The sequence below is a fragment of the Medicago sativa genome, chromosome 7 (assembly GCF_051527215.1).
Source record: "Medicago sativa cultivar Bolivia chromosome 7, Bolivia_mono, whole genome shotgun sequence".
Taxonomy (NCBI): Eukaryota; Viridiplantae; Streptophyta; class Magnoliopsida; order Fabales; family Fabaceae; genus Medicago; species Medicago sativa.
Window position 1 is genome coordinate 2,707,413 of NC_140755.1, and position 16,887 is coordinate 2,724,299.

The window sequence follows — 16,887 nt, forward strand, 5'->3', positions numbered from 1 at the left end:
AATTTGGGACATTACTCGTTTTCGACCCTTTTTTACTAGGAGGGCCATAATGTGGCCGATTTGCATTGAATCTTAGCGTGTGACAATTCATTGGATAGGCCATAATGTGGCCGATTTGTGTTGAATCTTAGCATGTGACAATTCGTTGGATAGGTAAACAACATAACTACGACTTCCATGGGATATTTTTGCATTCTCTAAAAATTCGGCCAAAATGGAGGTTAAGAAAATCTCCTCGTTAATTTAGGACATTACTCGTTTTCGACCCATTTTTACTAGGAAGGCCATAAAGTGGCCGATTTGTATTGAATCTTAGCATGTGACAATTCGTTGGATAGGTAAACAACATAACTACGACTTCCATGGGATATTTTTGCATTCTCTAAAAATTCGGCCAAAATGGAGGTTAAGAAAATCTCCTCGTTAATTTAGGACAATACTCGTTTTCGACTCATTTTTACTAGGAAGGCCATAAAGTGGCCGATTTGTATTGAATCTTAGCATGTGACAATTCGTTGGATAGATAAACAACATAACTACGACTTACATGGGATATTTTCGCATTCTCTAAAAATTCGGCCAAAATGGAGGTTAAGAAAATCTCCACGTTATTTTGGGACATTACTCGTTTTCGACCCTTTTTTACTAGGAAGGCCATAAAGTGGCCGATTTGTATTGAATCTTAGCATGTGACAATTCGTTGGATAGGTAAACAACATAACTACGACTTCCATGGGATATTTTTGCATTCTCTAAAAATTCGGCCAAAATGGAGGTTAAGAAAATCTCCTCGTTAATTTAGGACAATACTCGTTTTCGACTCATTTTTACTAGGAAGGCCATAAAGTGGCCGATTTGTATTGAATCTTAGCATGTGACAATTCGTTGGATAGGTAAACAACATAACTACGACTTCCATGGGATATTTTTGCATTCTCTAAAAATTCGGCCAAAATGGAGGTTAAGAAAATCTCCACGTTATTTTGGGACATTACTCGTTTTCGACCCTTTTTTACTAGGAAGGCCATAATGTGGCCGATTTACATTGAATCTTAGCATGTGACAATTCATTGGATAGGCCATAATGTGGCCGATTTGCATTGAATATTAGCATGTGGCAATTCGTTGGATAGGTAAACAACATAACTACGACTTCCATGGGATATTTTTGCATTCTCTAAAAATTCGGCCAAAATGGAGGTTAAGAAAATCTCCTCGTTAATTTAGGACAATACTCGTTTTCGACTCATTTTTACTAGGAAGGCCATAAAGTGGCCGATTTGTATTGAATCTTAGCATGTGACAATTCGTTGGATAGATAAACAACATAACTACGACTTACATGGGGTATTTTTGCATTCTCTAAAAATTCGGCCAAAATGGAGGTTAAGACAATCTCCTCGTTAATTTAGGACATAACTCGTTTTCAACAATTTTTTACTAGGAAGGCGATAAAGTGGTCGATTTGTATTGAATCTTAGCATGTGAAAATTTGTTGGATAGGTAAACAACATAGCTACGACTTCCATGGGATATTTTTGCATTCTCTAAAAATTCGGCCAAAATGGAGGTTAAGAAAATCCCCTCATTAATTTAGGACATTACTCGTTTTCGACCCTTTTTTTATAAGGAAGGCCATAAATTGGCCGGTGTGTATTGAATCTTAGCATGGGACAATTCGTTGGATAGGTAAACAACATAGCTACGACTTCCATGGGATATTTTTGCATTTTTTAAAAATTCAGCCAAAATGGAGGTTAAGAAAATCTCTTCGTTAATTTGGGACATTACTCGTTTTCGACCCTTTTTTACTAGGAAGGCCATAATGTGGCCGATTTGCATTGAATCTTAGCATGTGACAATTCGTTGGATAGGTAAACAACATAACTACGACTTCCATGGGATATTTTTGCATTCTCTAAAAATTCGGCCAAAATGGAGGTTAAGAAAATCTCCTCGTTAATTTAGGACAATACTCGTTTTCGACTCATTTTTACTAGGAAGGCCATAAAGTGGCCGATTTGTATTGAATCTTAGCATGTGACAATTCGTTGGATAGATAAACAACATAACTACGACTTCCATGGGATATTTTTGCATTCTATAAAAATTCGGCCAAAATGGAGGTTAAGAAAATCTCCCCGTTAATTTACGACATTACTCGTTTTCGACCCTTTTTTACTAGGAAGGCCATAATGTGGCCGATTTGCATTGAATCTTAGCATGTGACAATTCGTTGGATAGATAAACAACATAACTACGACTTCCATGGGATATTTTCGCATTCTCTAAAAATTCGGCCAAAATGGAGGTTAAGAAAATCTCCTCGTTAATTTAGGACATTACTCGTTTTCGACCCATTTTTACTAGGAAGGCCATAAAGTGGCCGATTTGTATTGAATCTTAGCATGTGACAATTCGTTGGATAGGTAAACAACATAACTACGACTTCCATGGGATATTTTTGCATTCTCTAAAAATTCGGCCAAAATGGAGGTTAAGAAAATCTCCTCGTTAATTTAGGACAATACTCGTTTTCGACTCATTTTTACTAGGAAGGCCATAAAGTGGCCGATTTGTATTGAATCTTAGCATGTGACAATTCGTTGGATAGATAAACAACATAACTACGACTTACATGGGATATTTTCGCATTCTCTAAAAATTCGGCCAAAATGGAGGTTAAGAAAATCTCCTCGTTAATTTAGGACATTACTCTTTTTCGACCCATTTTTACTAGGAAGGCCATAAAGTGGCCGATTTGTATTGAATCTTAGCATGTGACAATTCGTTGGATAGGTAAACAACATAACTATGACTTCCATGGGATATTTTTGCATTCTCTAAAAATTCGGCCAAAATGGAGGTTAAGAAAATCTCCACGTTATTTTGGGACATTACTCGTTTTCGACCCTTTTTTACTAGGAAGGCCATAATGTGGCCGATTTACATTGAATCTTAGCATGTGACAATTCATTGGATAGGCCATAATGTGGCCGATTTGCATTGAATCTTAGCATGTGGCAATTCGTTGGATAGGTAAACAACATAACTACGACTTCCATGGGATATTTTTGCATTCTCTAAAAATTCGGCCAAAATGGAGGTGTAGAAAATCTCCTCGTTAATTTAGGACATAACTCGTTTTCGACACTTTTTTAATAGGAAGGCCATAAAGTGGCCGATTTGTATTGAATCTTAGCATGTGAAAATTCGTTGGATAGGTAAACAACATAACTACGACTTCCAGGGGATATTTTTGCATTCTCTAAAAATTCGGCCAAAATGGAGGGTAAGAAAATCTCCTCGTTAATTTAGGACATTACTCGTTTTCGACCGTTTTTTACTAGGAAGGCCGTAATGTGGCCGATTTGCATTGAATCTTAGCATGTGACAATTCGTTGGATAGATAAACAACATAACTACGACTTCCATGGGGTATTTTTGCATTCTCTAAAAATTCGGCCAAAATGGAGGTTAAGACAATCTCCTCGTTAATTTAGGACATAACTCGTTTTCAACAATTTTTTACTAGGAAGGCGATAAAGTGGTCGATTTGTATTGAATCTTAGCATGTGAAAATTTGTTGGATAGGTAAACAACATAGCTACGACTTCCATGGGATATTTTTGCATTCTCTAAAAATTCGGCCAAAATGGAGGTTAAGAAAATCCCCTCATTAATTTAGGACATTACTCGTTTTCGACCCTTTTTTTATAAGGAAGGCCATAAATTGGCCGGTGTGTATTGAATCTTAGCATGGGACAATTCGTTGGATAGGTAAACAACATAGCTACGACTTCCATGGGATATTTTTGCATTTTTTAAAAATTCAGCCAAAATGGAGGTTAAGAAAATCTCTTCGTTAATTTGGGACATTACTCGTTTTCGACCCTTTTTTACTAGGAAGGCCATAATGTGGCCGATTTGCATTGAATCTTAGCATGTGACAATTCGTTGGATAGGTAAACAACATAACTACGACTTCCATGGGATATTTTTGCATTCTCTAAAAATTCGGCCAAAATGGAGGTTAAGAAAATCTCCTCGTTAATTTAGGACAATACTCGTTTTCGACTCATTTTTACTAGGAAGGCCATAAAGTGGCCGATTTGTATTGAATCTTAGCATGTGACAATTCGTTGGATAGATAAACAACATAACTACGACTTCCATGGGATATTTTTGCATTCTATAAAAATTCGGCCAAAATGGAGGTTAAGAAAATCTCCCCGTTAATTTACGACATTACTCGTTTTCGACCCTTTTTTACTAGGAAGGCCATAATGTGGCCGATTTGCATTGAATCTTAGCATGTGACAATTCGTTGGATAGATAAACAACATAACTACGACTTCCATGGGATATTTTCGCATTCTCTAAAAATTCGGCCAAAATGGAGGTTAAGAAAATCTCCCCGTTAATTTACGACATTACTCGTTTTCGACCCATTTTTACTAGGAAGGCCATAAAGTGGCCGATTTGTATTGAATCTTAGCATGTGACAATTCGTTGGATAGATAAACAACATAACTACGACTTCCATGGGATATTTTTGCATTCTATAAAAATTCGGCCAAAATGGAGGTTAAGAAAATCTCCCCGTTAATTTACGACATTACTCGTTTTCGACCCTTTTTTACTAGGAGGGCCATAATGTGGCCGATTTGCATTGAATCTTAGCGTGTGACAATTCATTGGATAGGCCATAATGTGGCCGATTTGTGTTGAATCTTAGCATGTGACAATTCGTTGGATAGGTAAACAACATAACTACGACTTCCATGGGATATTTTTGCATTCTCTAAAAATTCGGCCAAAATGGAGGTTAAGAAAATCTCCTCGTTAATTTAGGACATTACTCGTTTTCGACCCATTTTTACTAGGAAGGCCATAAAGTGGCCGATTTGTATTGAATCTTAGCATGTGACAATTCGTTGGATAGGTAAACAACATAACTACGACTTCCATGGGATATTTTTGCATTCTCTAAAAATTCGGCCAAAATGGAGGTTAAGAAAATCTCCTCGTTAATTTAGGACAATACTCGTTTTCGACTCATTTTTACTAGGAAGGCCATAAAGTGGCCGATTTGTATTGAATCTTAGCATGTGACAATTCGTTGGATAGATAAACAACATAACTACGACTTACATGGGATATTTTCGCATTCTCTAAAAATTCGGCCAAAATGGAGGTTAAGAAAATCTCCACGTTATTTTGGGACATTACTCGTTTTCGACCCTTTTTTACTAGGAAGGCCATAAAGTGGCCGATTTGTATTGAATCTTAGCATGTGACAATTCGTTGGATAGGTAAACAACATAACTACGACTTCCATGGGATATTTTTGCATTCTCTAAAAATTCGGCCAAAATGGAGGTTAAGAAAATCTCCTCGTTAATTTAGGACAATACTCGTTTTCGACTCATTTTTACTAGGAAGGCCATAAAGTGGCCGATTTGTATTGAATCTTAGCATGTGACAATTCGTTGGATAGGTAAACAACATAACTACGACTTCCATGGGATATTTTTGCATTCTCTAAAAATTCGGCCAAAATGGAGGTTAAGAAAATCTCCACGTTATTTTGGGACATTACTCGTTTTCGACCCTTTTTTACTAGGAAGGCCATAATGTGGCCGATTTACATTGAATCTTAGCATGTGACAATTCATTGGATAGGCCATAATGTGGCCGATTTGCATTGAATATTAGCATGTGGCAATTCGTTGGATAGGTAAACAACATAACTACGACTTCCATGGGATATTTTTGCATTCTCTAAAAATTCGGCCAAAATGGAGGTTAAGACAATCTCCTCGTTAATTTAGGACATAACTCGTTTTCAACAATTTTTTACTAGGAAGGCGATAAAGTGGTCGATTTGTATTGAATCTTAGCATGTGAAAATTTGTTGGATAGGTAAACAACATAGCTACGACTTCCATGGGATATTTTTGCATTCTCTAAAAATTCGGCCAAAATGGAGGTTAAGAAAATCCCCTCATTAATTTAGGACATTACTCGTTTTCGACCCTTTTTTTATAAGGAAGGCCATAAATTGGCCGGTGTGTATTGAATCTTAGCATGGGACAATTCGTTGGATAGGTAAACAACATAGCTACGACTTCCATGGGATATTTTTGCATTTTTTAAAAATTCAGCCAAAATGGAGGTTAAGAAAATCTCTTCGTTAATTTGGGACATTACTCGTTTTCAACCCTTTTTTACTAGGAAGGCCATAATGTGGCCGATTTGCATTGAATCTTAGCATGTGACAATTCGTTGGATAGGTAAACAACATAACTACGACTTCCATGGGATATTTTTGCATTCTCTAAAAATTCGGCCAAAATGGAGGTTAAGAAAATCTCCTCGTTAATTTAGGACAATACTCGTTTTCGACTCATTTTTACTAGGAAGGCCATAAAGTGGCCGATTTGTATTGAATCTTAGCATGTGACAATTCGTTGGATAGATAAACAACATAACTACGACTTCCATGGGATATTTTTGCATTCTATAAAAATTCGGCCAAAATGGAGGTTAAGAAAATCTCCCCGTTAATTTACGACATTACTCGTTTTCGACCCTTTTTTACTAGGAAGGCCATAATGTGGCCGATTTGCATTGAATCTTAGCATGTGACAATTCGTTGGATAGATAAACAACATAACTACGACTTCCATGGGATATTTTCGCATTCTCTAAAAATTCGGCCAAAATGGAGGTTAAGAAAATCTCCTCGTTAATTTAGGACATTACTCGTTTTCGACCCATTTTTACTAGGAAGGCCATAAAGTGGCCGATTTGTATTGAATCTTAGCATGTGACAATTCGTTGGATAGGTAAACAACATAACTACGACTTCCATGGGATATTTTTGCATTCTCTAAAAATTCGGCCAAAATGAAGGTTAAGAAAATCTCCTCGTTAATTTGGGACATTACTCGTTTTCGACACTTTTTTACTAGGAGGGCCATAATGTGGCCGATTTGCATTGAATCTTAGCGTGTGACAATTCATTGGATAGGCCATAATGTGGCCGATTTGTGTTGAATCTTAGCATGTGACAATTCGTTGGATAGGTAAACAACATAACTACGACTTCCATGGGATATTTTTGCATTCTCTAAAAATTCGGCCAAAATGGAGGTTAAGAAAATCTCCTCGTTAATTTAGGACATTACTCGTTTTCGACCCATTTTTACTAGGAAGGCCATAAAGTGGCCGATTTGTATTGAATCTTAGCATGTGACAATTCGTTGGATAGGTAAACAACATAACTACGACTTCCATGGGATATTTTTGCATTCTCTAAAAATTCGGCCAAAATGGAGGTTAAGAAAATCTCCTCGTTAATTTAGGACAATACTCGTTTTCGACTCATTTTTACTAGGAAGGCCATAAAGTGGCCGATTTGTGTTGAATCTTAGCATGTGACAATTCGTTGGATAGATAAACAACATAACTACGACTTACATGGGATATTTTCGCATTCTCTAAAAATTCGGCCAAAATGGAGGTTAAGAAAATCTCCACGTTATTTTGGGACATTACTCGTTTTCGACCCTTTTTTACTAGGAAGGCCATAAAGTGGCCGATTTGTATTGAATCTTAGCATGTGACAATTCGTTGGATAGGTAAACAACATAACTACGACTTCCATGGGATATTTTTGCATTCTCTAAAAATTCGGCCAAAATGGAGGTTAAGAAAATCTCCTCGTTAATTTAGGACAATACTCGTTTTCGACTCATTTTTACTAGGAAGGCCATAAAGTGGCCGATTTGTATTGAATCTTAGCATGTGACAATTCGTTGGATAGGTAAACAACATAACTACGACTTCCATGGGATATTTTTGCATTCTCTAAAAATTCGGCCAAAATGGAGGTTAAGAAAATCCCCTCATTAATTTAGGACATTACTCGTTTTCGACCCTTTTTTTATAAGGAAGGCCATAAATTGGCCGGTGTGTATTGAATCTTAGCATGGGACAATTCGTTGGATAGGTAAACAACATAGCTACGACTTCCATGGGATATTTTTGCATTTTTTAAAAATTCAGCCAAAATGGAGGTTAAGAAAATCTCTTCGTTAATTTGGGACATTACTCGTTTTCAACCCTTTTTTACTAGGAAGGCCATAATGTGGCCGATTTGCATTGAATCTTAGCATGTGACAATTCGTTGGATAGGTAAACAACATAACTACGACTTCCATGGGATATTTTTGCATTCTCTAAAAATTCGGCCAAAATGGAGGTTAAGAAAATCTCCTCGTTAATTTAGGACAATACTCGTTTTCGACTCATTTTTACTAGGAAGGCCATAAAGTGGCCGATTTGTATTGAATCTTAGCATGTGACAATTCGTTGGATAGATAAACAACATAACTACGACTTCCATGGGATATTTTTGCATTCTATAAAAATTCGGCCAAAATGGAGGTTAAGAAAATCTCCCCGTTAATTTACGACATTACTCGTTTTCGACCCTTTTTTACTAGGAAGGCCATAATGTGGCCGATTTGCATTGAATCTTAGCATGTGACAATTCGTTGGATAGATAAACAACATAACTACGACTTCCATGGGATATTTTCGCATTCTCTAAAAATTCGGCCAAAATGGAGGTTAAGAAAATCTCCTCGTTAATTTAGGACATTACTCGTTTTCGACCCATTTTTACTAGGAAGGCCATAAAGTGGCCGATTTGTATTGAATCTTAGCATGTGACAATTCGTTGGATAGGTAAACAACATAACTACGACTTCCATGGGATATTTTTGCATTCTCTAAAAATTCGGCCAAAATGAAGGTTAAGAAAATCTCCTCGTTAATTTGGGACATTACTCGTTTTCGACCCTTTTTTACTAGGAGGGCCATAATGTGGCCGATTTGCATTGAATCTTAGCGTGTGACAATTCATTGGATAGGCCATAATGTGGCCGATTTGTGTTGAATCTTAGCATGTGACAATTCGTTGGATAGGTAAACAACATAACTACGACTTCCATGGGATATTTTTGCATTCTCTAAAAATTCGGCCAAAATGGAGGTTAAGAAAATCTCCTCGTTAATTTAGGACATTACTCGTTTTCGACCCATTTTTACTAGGAAGGCCATAAAGTGGCCGATTTGTATTGAATCTTAGCATGTGACAATTCGTTGGATAGGTAAACAACATAACTACGACTTCCATGGGATATTTTTGCATTCTCTAAAAATTCGGCCAAAATGGAGGTTAAGAAAATCTCCTCGTTAATTTAGGACAATACTCGTTTTCGACTCATTTTTACTAGGAAGGCCATAAAGTGGCCGATTTGTGTTGAATCTTAGCATGTGACAATTCGTTGGATAGATAAACAACATAACTACGACTTACATGGGATATTTTCGCATTCTCTAAAAATTCGGCCAAAATGGAGGTTAAGAAAATCTCCACGTTATTTTGGGACATTACTCGTTTTCGACCCTTTTTTACTAGGAAGGCCATAAAGTGGCCGATTTGTATTGAATCTTAGCATGTGACAATTCGTTGGATAGGTAAACAACATAACTACGACTTCCATGGGATATTTTTGCATTCTCTAAAAATTCGGCCAAAATGGAGGTTAAGAAAATCTCCTCGTTAATTTAGGACAATACTCGTTTTCGACTCATTTTTACTAGGAAGGCCATAAAGTGGCCGATTTGTATTGAATCTTAGCATGTGACAATTCGTTGGATAGGTAAACAACATAACTACGACTTCCATGGGATATTTTTGCATTCTCTAAAAATTCGGCCAAAATGGAGGTTAAGAAAATCTCCACGTTATTTTGGGACATTACTCGTTTTCGACCCTTTTTTACTAGGAAGGCCATAATGTGGCCGATTTACATTGAATCTTAGCATGTGACAATTCATTGGATAGGCCATAATGTGGCCGATTTGCATTGAATATTAGCATGTGGCAATTCGTTGGATAGGTAAACAACATAACTACGACTTCCATGGGATATTTTTGCATTCTCTAAAAATTCGGCCAAAATGGAGGTGTAGAAAATCTCCTCGTTAATTTAGGACATAACTCGTTTTCGACACTTTTTTAATAGGAAGGCCATAAAGTGGCCGATTTGTATTGAATCTTAGCATGTGAAAATTCGTTGGATAGGTAAACAACATAACTACGACTTCCAGGGGATATTTTTGCATTCTCTAAAAATTCGGCCAAAATGGAGGTTAAGAAAATCTCCTCGTTAATTTAGGACATTACTCGTTTTCGACCGTTTTTTACTAGGAAGGCCGTAATGTGGCCGATTTGCATTGAATCTTAGCATGTGACAATTCGTTGGATAGATAAACAACATAACTACGACTTCCATGGGGTATTTTTGCATTCTCTAAAAATTCGGCCAAAATGGAGGTTAAGAAAATCTCCTCGTTAATTTAGGACATAACTCGTTTTCAACAATTTTTTACTAGGAAGGCGATAAAGTGGTCGATTTGTATTGAATCTTAGCATGTGAAAATTCGTTGGATAGGTAAACAACATAGCTACGACTTCCATGGGATATTTTTGCATTCTCTAAAAATTCGGCCAAAATGGAGGTTAAGAAAATCCCCTCATTAATTTAGAACATTACTCGTTTTCGACCCTTTTTTTATAAGGAAGGCCATAAATTGGCCGGTGTGTATTGAATCTTAGCATGGGACAATTCGTTGGATAGGTAAACAACATAGCTATGACTTCCATGGGATATTTTTGCATTTTTTAAAAATTCAGCCAAAATGGAGGTTAAGAAAATCTCTTCGTTAATTTGGGACATTACTCGTTTTCGACCCTTTTTTACTAGGAAGGCCATAATGTGGCCGATTTGCATTGAATCTTAGCATGTGACAATTCGTTGGATAGATAAACAACATAACTACGACTTCCATGGGGTATTTTTGCATTCTCTAAAAATTCGGCCAAAATGGAGGTTAAGAAAATCTCCTCGTTAATTTAGGACATAACTCGTTTTCAACCCTTTTTTACTAGGAAGGCGATAAAGTGGTCGATTTGTATTGAATCTTAGCATGTGAAAATTCCTTGGATAGGTAAACAACATAGCTACGACTTCCATGGGATATTTTTGCATTCTCTAAAAATTCGGCCAAAATGGAGGTTAAGAAAATCCCCTCGTTAATTTAGGACATTACTCGTTTTCGACCCTTTTTTTATAAGGAAGGCCATAAATTGGCCGGTTTGTATTGAATCTTAGCATGGGACAATTCGTTGGATAGGTAAACAACATAGCTACGACTTCCATGGGATATTTTTGCATTTTTTAAAAATTCAGCCAAAATGGAGGTTAAGAAAATCTCTGCGTTAATTTGGGACATTACTCGTTTTCGACCCTTTTTTACTAGGAAGGCCATAATGTGGCTGATTTGCATTGAATCTTAGCGTGTGACAATTCGTTGGATAGGTAAACAACATAACTACGACTTCCATGGGATATTTTTGCATTCTCTAAAAATTCGGCCAAAATGGAGGTTAAGAAAATCTCCTCGTTAATTTAGGACATTACTCGTTTTCGACCCTTTTTTACTAGGAAGGCCATAATGTGGCCGATTTGCATTGAATCTTAGCATGTGACAATTCGTTGGATAGATAAACAACATAACTACGACTTCCATGGGGTATTTTTGCATTCTCTAAAAATTCGGCCAAAATGGAGGTTAAGAAAATCTCCTCGTTAATTTAGGACATAACTCGTTTTCAACCCTTTTTTACTAGGAAGGCGATAAAGTGGTCGATTTGTATTGAATCTTAGCATGTGAAAATTCGTTGGATAGGTAAACAACATAGCTACGACTTCCATGGGATATTTTTGCATTCTCTAAAAACTCGGCCAAAATGGAGGTTAAGAAAATCTCCACGTTATTTTGGGACATTACTCGTTTTCGACCCTTTTTTACTAGGAAGGCCATAATGTGGCCGATTTACATTGAATCTTGGCATGTGACAATTCATTGGATAGGCCATAATGTGGCCGATTTGCATTGAATCTTAGCATGTGACAATTCGTTGGATAGGTAAACAACATAACTACGACTTCCATGGGATATTTTTGCATTCTCTAAAAATTCGGCCAAAATGGAGGTTAAGAAAATCTCCTCGTTAATTTAGGACATAACTCGTTTTCGACACTTTTTTAATAGGAAGGCCATAAAGTGGCCGATTTGTATTGAATCTTAGCATGTGAAAATTCGTTGGATAGGTAAACAACATAACTACGACTTCCAGGGGATATTTTTGCATTCTCTAAAAATTCGGCCAAAATGGAGGTTAAGAAAATCTCCTCGTTAATTTAGGACATTACTCGTTTTCGACCCTTTTTACTAGGAAGGCCGTAATGTGGATGATTTGCATTGAATCTTAGCATGTGACAATTCGTTGGATAGATAAACAACATAACTACGACTTCCATGGGGTATTTTTGCATTCTCTAAAAATTCGGCCAAAATGGAGGTTAAGAAAATCTCCTCGTTAATTTAGGACATAACTCGTTTTCAACCCTTTTTTACTAGGAAGGCGATAAAGTGGTCGATTTGTATTGAATCTTAGCATGTGAAAATTCCTTGGATAGGTAAACAACATAGCTACGACTTCCATGGGATATTTTTGCATTCTCTAAAAATTCGGCCAAAATGGAGGTTAAGAAAATCCCCTCGTTAATTTAGGACATTACTCGTTTTCGACCCTTTTTTTATAAGGAAGGCCATAAATTGGCCGGTTTGTATTGAATCTTAGCATGGGACAATTCGTTGGATAGGTAAACAACATAGCTACGACTTCCATGGGATATTTTTGCATTTTGTAAAAATTCAGCCAAAATGGAGGTTAAGAAAATCTCTGCGTTAATTTGGGACATTACTCGTTTTCGACCCTTTTTTACTAGGAAGGCCATAATGTGGCCGATTTGCATTGAATCTTAGCATGTGACAATTCGTTGGATAGATAAACAACATAACTACGACTTCCATGGGGTATTTTTGCATTCTCTAAAAATTCGGCCAAAATGGAGGTTAAGAAAATCTCCTCGTTAATTTAGGACATAACTCGTTTTCAACCCTTTTTTACTAGGAAGGCGATAAAGTGGTCGATTTGTATTGAATCTTAGCATGTGAAAATTCGTTGGATAGGTAAACAACATAGCTACGACTTCCATGGGATATTTTTGCATTCTCTAAAAACTCGGCCAAAATGGAGGTTAAGAAAATCTCCACGTTATTTTGGGACATTACTCGTTTTCGACCCTTTTTTACTAGGAAGGCCATAATGTGGCCGATTTACATTGATTCTTGGCATGTGACAATTCATTGGATAGGCCATAATGTGGCCGATTTGCATTGAATCTTAGCATGTGACAATTCGTTGGATAGGTAAACAACATAACTACGACTTCCATGGGATACTTTTGCATTCTCTAAAAATTCGGCCAAAATGGAGGTTAAGAAAATCTCCTCGTTAATTTAGGACATAACTCGTTTTCGACACTTTTTTAATAGGAAGGCCATAAAGTGGCCGATTTGTATTGAATCTTAGCATGTGAAAATTCGTTGGATAGGTAAACAACATAACTACGACTTCCAGGGGATATTTTTGCATTCTCTAAAAATTCGGCCAAAATGGAGGTTAAGAAAATCTCCTCGTTAATTTAGGACATTACTCGTTTTCGACCCTTTTTTACTAGGAAGGCCGTAATGTGGCCGATTTGCATTGAATCTTAGCATGTGACAATTCGTTGGATAGATAAACAACATAACTACGACTTCCATGGGGTATTTTTGCATTCTCTAAAAATTCGGCCAAAATGGAGGTTAAGAAAATCTCCTCGTTAATTTAGGACATAACTCGTTTTCAACCCTTTTTTACTAGGAAGGCGATAAAGTGGTCGATTTGTATTGAATCTTAGCATGTGAAAATTCCTTGGATAGGTAAACAACATAGCTACGACTTCCATGGGATATTTTTGCATTCTCTAAAAATTCGGCCAAAATGGAGGTTAAGAAAATCCCCTCGTTAATTTAGGACGTTACTCGTTTTCGACCCTTTTTTTATAAGGAAGGCCATAAATTGGCCGGTTTGTATTGAATCTTAGCATGGGACAATTCGTTGGATAGGTAAACAACATAGCTACGACTTCCATGGGATATTTTTGCATTTTTTAAAAATTCAGCCAAAATGGAGGTTAAGAAAATCTCTGCGTTAATTTGGGACATTACTCGTTTTCGACCCTTTTTTACTTGGAAGGCCATAATGTGGCTGATTTGCATTGAATCTTAGCGTGTGACAATTCGTTGGATAGGTAAACAACATAACTACGACTTCCATGGGATATTTTTGCATTCTCTAAAAATTCGGCCAAAATGGAGGTTAAGAAAATCTCCTCGTTAATTTAGGACATTACTCGTTTTCGACCCTTTTTTACTAGGAAGGCCATAATGTGGCCGATTTGCATTGAATCTTAGCATGTGACAATTCGTTGGATAGATAAACAACATAACTACGACTTCCATGGGGTATTTTTGCATTCTCTAAAAATTCGGCCGAAATGGAGGTTAAGAAAATCTCCTCGTTAATTTAGGACATAACTCGTTTTCAACCCTTTTTTACTAGGAAGGCGACAAAGTGGTCGATTTGTATTGAATCTTAGCATGTGAAAATTCGTTGGATAGGTAAACAACATAGCTACGACTTCCATGGGATATTTTTGCATTCTCTAAAAATTCGGCCAAAATGGAGGTTAAGAAAATCCCCTCGTTAATTTAGGACATTACTCGTTTTCGACCCTTTTTTTACAAGGAAGGCCATAAATTGGCCGGTTTGTATTGAATCTTAGCATGGGACAATTCGTTGGATAGGTAAACAACATAGCTACGACTTCCATGGGATATTTTTGCATTTTTTAAAAATTCAGCCAAAATGGAGGTTAAGAAAATCTCTGCGTTAATTTGGGACATTACTCGTTTTCGACCCTTTTTTACTAGGAAGGCCATAATGTGGCCGATTTGGATTGAATCTTAGCATGTGACAATTCGTTGGATAGATAAACAACATAACTACGACATCCATGGGGTATTTTTGCATTCTCTAAAAATTCGGCCAAAATGGAGGTTAAGAAAATCTCCTCGTTAATTTAGGACATAACTCGTTTTCAACCCTTTTTTACTAGGAAGGCGATAAAGTGGTCGATTTGTATTGAATCTTAGCATGTGAAAATTCCTTGGATAGGTAAACAACATAGCTACGACTTCCATGGGATATTTTTGCATTCTCTAAAAATTCGGCCAAAATGGAGGTTAAGAAAATCCCCTCGTTAATTTAGGACATTACTCGTTTTCGACCCTTTTTTTATAAGGAAGGCTATAAATTGGCCGGTTTGTATTGAATCTTAGCATGGGACAATTCGTTGGATAGGTAAACAACATAGCTACGACTTCCATGGGATATTTTTGCATTTTTTAAAAATTCAGCCAAAATGGAGGTTAAGAAAATCTCTGCGTTAATTTGGGACATTACTCGTTTTCGACCCTTTTTTACTAGGAAGGCCATAATGTGGCCGATTTGCATTGAATCTTAGCGTGTGACAATTCGTTGGATAGGTAAACAACATAACTGCGACTTCCATGGGATATTTTTGCATTCTCTAAAAATTCGGCCAAAATGGAGGTTAAGAAAATCTCCTCGTTAATTTAGGACATTACTCGTTTTCAACCCTTTTTTACTAGGAAGGCGATAAAGTGGTCGATTTGTATTGAATCTTAGCATGTGAAAATTCGTTGGATAGGTAAACAACATAGCTACGACTTCCATGGGATATTTTTGCATTCTCTAAAAATTCGGCCAAAATGGAGGTTAAGAAAATCCCCTCGTTAATTTAGGACATTACTCGTTTTCGACCCTTTTTTTATAAGGAAGGCCATAAATTGGCCGGTTTGTATTGAATCTTAGCATGGGACAATTCGTTGGATAGGTAAACAACATAGCTACGACTTCCATGGGATATTTTTGCATTTTTTAAAAATTCAGCCAAAATGGAGGTTAAGAAAATCTCTGCGTTAATTTGGGACATTACTCGTTTTCGACCCTTTTTTACTAGGAAGGCCATAATGTGGCCGATTTGCATTGAATCTTAGCATGTGACAATTCGTTGGATAGATAAACAACATAACTACGACATCCATGGGGTATTTTTGCATTCTCTAAAAATTCGGCCAAAATGGAGGTTAAGAAAATCTCCTCGTTAATTTAGGACATAACTCGTTTTCAACCCTTTTTTACTAGGAAGGCGATAAAGTGGTCGATTTGTATTGAATCTTAGCATGTGAAAATTCCTTGGATAGGTAAACAACATAGCTACGACTTCCATGGGATATTTTTGCATTCTCTAAAAATTCGGCCAAAATGGAGGTTAAGAAAATCCCCTCGTTAATTTAGGACATTACTCGTTTTCGACCCTTTTTTTATAAGGAAGGCCATAAATTGGCCGGTTTGTATTGAATCTTAGCATGGGACAATTCGTTGGATAGGTAAACAACATAGCTACGACTTCCATGGGATATTTTTGCATTTTTTAAAAATTCAGCCAAAATGGAGGTTAAGAAAATCTCTGCGTTAATTTGGGACATTACTCGTTTTCGACCCTTTTTTACTAGGAAGGCCATAATGTGGCGGATTTGCATTGAATCTTAGCGTGTGACAATTCGTTGGATAGGTAAACAACATAACTACGACTTCCATGGGATATTTTTGCTTTCTCTAAAAATTCGGCCAAAATGGAGGTTAAGAAAATCTCCTCGTTAATTTAGGACATTACTCGTTTTCGACCCTTTGTTACTAGGAAGGCC